Source organism: Falco punctatus (assembly GCF_963210335.1).
Source record: "Falco punctatus genome assembly, chromosome: 3".
NCBI classification, from domain to species: Eukaryota; Metazoa; Chordata; class Aves; order Falconiformes; family Falconidae; genus Falco; species Falco punctatus.
The window spans coordinates 31004499-31008589 of NC_137582.1; the positions used below are offsets into that span (position 1 = coordinate 31004499).

At 39.2% G+C, this 4091-nt stretch overlaps 1 protein-coding gene across 1 annotated transcript in view; it reads right to left on the reverse strand.

Moving 5' to 3' along the window:
• Positions 1 to 3984, reverse strand: part of PLEKHF2 (pleckstrin homology and FYVE domain containing 2) — a 33969-nt gene extending 29985 nt beyond the window's left edge. Inside the window, exon 1 of the mRNA XM_080379466.1 lies at positions 2813 to 3984. The gene's annotated coding sequence lies outside the window, so the exon portion shown is untranslated. The remainder of the gene's footprint in view (positions 1 to 2812) is intronic.
• Between the last annotated feature and the right edge of the window lie 107 nt (positions 3985 to 4091).

Consider the following 4091-nt stretch of genomic DNA (forward strand, 5'->3'; position numbering starts at 1 on the left):
ATTTATTTATTATTCCTCTGCAGTCTTTAGATAAATAAAACAGAAAGTTTGAATGGCCTGAGTAAGAAGGGAGTGCACTCAGCCTGAAACACACAGATCAAAATAATCCTGTTCCAGACAGCAGTTCTTGGATAGCTGCTCCTAGACCTTATAGCAGGTTATACGGGCGTAGCTACCACTTACAAGTTGTCTTCTACTGCTGACTCGACAAAAAACCCTTAACCACTTACTATTGCACAATTAAAGGTTTCAGAATTCCCCCCTCTAGTATGAAGAAAGAAACCCAGCATCCTTCTTTAAAGACTCCCAGCTTTTTTATCCATGAAACAGAAAAGCACATCTATACTCCCTTTCTGACTTTGTGCAGATACAGAGGGGCCTATCCTAGAACAGGGAATCTAAAATATCCAGATTGAGCCATATAACTTGCCCCTGTTGGAGCAGAGTGCTGAACACCATTTGCTTCAGCTGAGAACACACACTAGTGAATTATTATCTGCAGCCTGTCTATAAAGGCAAATACCAATCAATGTATAGCCTGAAGCATTTTAAAGGACTGCTTGTATATATATTTTGTTCTGATTTACGTATCTGTGGCTGTTATCTATCACAATTTTTTACTGGACCAGCTTCAATGGATTCAAAGTGGTTGAGGGTCAGCCACACTTCAAAAAAAATAAATCCTGTAGACTTAGAGCAAAATTCATGAAAGTTGGAAAAAAGGTGGAGATGTTTTGACAATTGAAAGACAAACAGTTTTGACAATGCACAACTGCCACCGGCAAACACAATGGAAAACAGGTTCTGAGAACATTCAGCATAACACTGTATCCCCTTCTAAATCCTTTTTTAACTAAACCTTTGTAGTTCTTACCCTGGCATCAGAGCAGTAAGAAAAAAAAATCCTCACTATTCTGGCGGCCTGCTCATAATCATCTAAAAGGTTCCTCTTGTATCTTCCTTTGAAAAACATGACAAAACTGCACAGCCCTCCCCTTCTGCAGTACAGCAGTTCCTATGTTTATGGCTGGAAAGCATTTTCTGTTATTGTTGAATGGTTTGACACTGGAGAGGGCCCAAATAAGATGCCAATATTCAGATGCTACGCTATGAGAGAAACAGAGATGACCTGTAGAATTAATTTCTCAAAAGCAACGATTGAGATTTTTGCATTTTTCCTTGAATTTTCTTTTACTAAGACTCTTGTATAGCTAAGTGGGAAACCAATTAAACTGCAAGATCACCAGGCATGTGAAGTCTGATGTGTTTCAGTTCATTCAGGACTTTTGATCCCATAGCTGTTACTTACCATGGACAAAATACTACCATCTGTTACAGGACTAATACAATTCTTATGTTTTGCTAATTTAAACCTCCAAGTCTAAGTGGAAAGAGACTCTGGAACAGACTCCAGTGAACTGCTGCGCTGAAGAAAAAAAATGGAGATACAATTCTGTGCTTAACCAAAAGCAAGCAAGACAATGATCAAAGATGAGAAAACACATAAGGTCACTGAGGAGGATACCTGCAAGGCTGCTGCTTTACACGAACCAGGGTAATTAGACATAGAAATATTTTTCAAATATGTAATTAGCAGCTAGCAACAGATTTGCTAGTTGCTTTTCTGATACCAATAAGCAGTAAGTTAGCACCAATATAAGAAAATATTTTGTCACATCAGGAAAAAAAAATAATCCACCAAACCAATCTCCGAAAAGGAGAAATAGGACAAATTTTTGTTGAATGTAGAATTATAAATTATCAGAACTGATGAATGGAATTTCTTATATGGCACCAATTGCTATTGAGAAATAAAAGGAGATAATACTAGCAAAAGCAGACAAATTAACTTGTTTGACAAGTATTGAATGCCTGCACTCACAACATTGTCCCTAAGGACAGAATCAGGCATGGCCATCCAAGAGAGCTGTTCCCCTGAAGGATACAAAGGAGACATAAATTACTTATTCAAGCAGCCTCCTGTCACTTGCAATTCAAAGTACTGCTTTACTTTCTGAGCGTACCCAAAACTCTCTTGTGACTGAAGTCATAACTTGAATTTATTTATTCCATATCCTGTTTACTAATTCCCTGAGAAGTCCCTCTCACCATACTAACCATTCACCGCATCACATGGCTTCTTTTCTACACTAGAACAAATCAGCCCTTCCACTGATGCCTTTGTAAGCACATTGTCAAATTTTTTCCACTTCAACACCGAAGCAAAGCGCTGGCCTTGTGGCCTGGAAGCAAGATATCACTGTAGCAACTCGATGTACTGGTGATACTGCGTGGTTTCCCTTCTCTTCCTCCTTACTGTACTGCGCCCCTGCCAAAAGTTAACTTTACAGGAGAGCGACTGCTTCTGAGGGGACAGACAGGGCTGCCTCTATTGTCCTGACTCAGCATGCTCAGAACAAGACAAGGACCAACTGCAGAAAGAGACATTTGTAACGCTTTCTCCAGAACACAAAATAAACAGGGCGAATACGCAGCTGGCCTGGTAGCAGCGACAGAGCCTAAGCCTTTGCTCTTCGTTTGGCAGGAAGAGCTGCGATGCCTGCATGGGAAGGAAATATTTCCTTTTCACCAGACCTCTTTGCCACATTCAAACCCACCAATGGTAAGATACAGCAGCTGACTTGAAAAGTGGACAGAGCCTGCTAAGATTTTACTTTTAGAAAACAGCCAGTATACTCTTGATGCAGTATACACAGATTTTTCTAGGTTCGTTATCAACCTTGATTATTACACCTTTAGTAATACAGAAACAGAGATCTTGAGCTGAACAATTCAAAGAGAAATGTCTTACCTGTGAATAGGAAACTGCAGAATTAACCATGATCTGTATCACAAACGGACTTCAAACACATAAAATAAAATCAATAAATGAAGGATTGAATGTTGGGTTCCTAAGATTTCTACCATGCTGATAGTTTCTGTAATTAAAAAACCCACCAATCCTGTTCTCAGAAATTCATTACGTAGCATTGTACACTAAAATACAGGATGCTGTTATACAACCAAGCATCTGGGGAGATTAACCCCGATTAAAAAAAACATAAAAATCTCTGGGAAAAGCTGCTATTTAAAAGAACAAGGTCAGAATAAACTACCGGATTTGTGCAACTGAATCAAGCTGCATGTTAGGAATTATTATTTCACCAAATAACAAATCAGACAAAAATATTTACCTTGATCCTAAGAGATGCTGAGTACAAAGCTCCTGGTAATTTCCCACCAAAAAAACAGAGCATTATATCTTTACAGAGAGGGCGGACTAAAATGACCCGGAACATTCAGGAATATGTTTCTTCATAGTACTGTAGAAAAGCGAGTTCAGCTTTGTAATGACAGCTGTGGGCAACAATAGAGAGCCAAGAGGCCAGGAGGAAGATACAGCCCAGCTAAGCATAGAGCTGAGCTGGAGATGAAAACTGTGTAAGGGTTCTCTTCCTACACTGTAAAGCTATCCTCCTACTACCTATAGTAACATCAATGCTCAATCTCAGCATGCAATTAGTTTCTGTACTACAGCTCTATTGCACCATTCTGAAACTCTACATAAACATTAACTACATAATTAAAACAGCTAAAGCTGTTCCTGACAGTTTTCTTGCATTCAAATACACGTGCTCATTCTTCCAACTATGAAGCATCATTACTACTTGCGAGAAGTCTGCTCCTTGCACTGAACAGAACTGCTTAGCTGATTTAGAAGGCATCTACTGTAACTGCTTTTGGGCACAAAGCAAGCAGTCTTTTTTTTTCTTTTTCTTCAGTGAAGTGTCAGAACTGTCAAAAGTATCCATTAGCACAGAATTTGTCCAAGAAGAATTCTGTCATACTGCTGTTACTACAGGAAAGACAAGAAAAGTAATCTCAGACAAGGACATATGACTTGGCAGACATGTGAAGCAGAGGTATCAGCCTAATATTTCAAGAACAAACAACTACTGCCAGCAAGCTGACAGCTACAGTTCATGCGCATCTGCTGTTTCCCATGAGCTCCACTTTGCAGAAGTGTGAAGTTCGACACTTAACAATTCTATCAAGATAAGACATTAAAGAAAAAACTCAGCACACTGAAC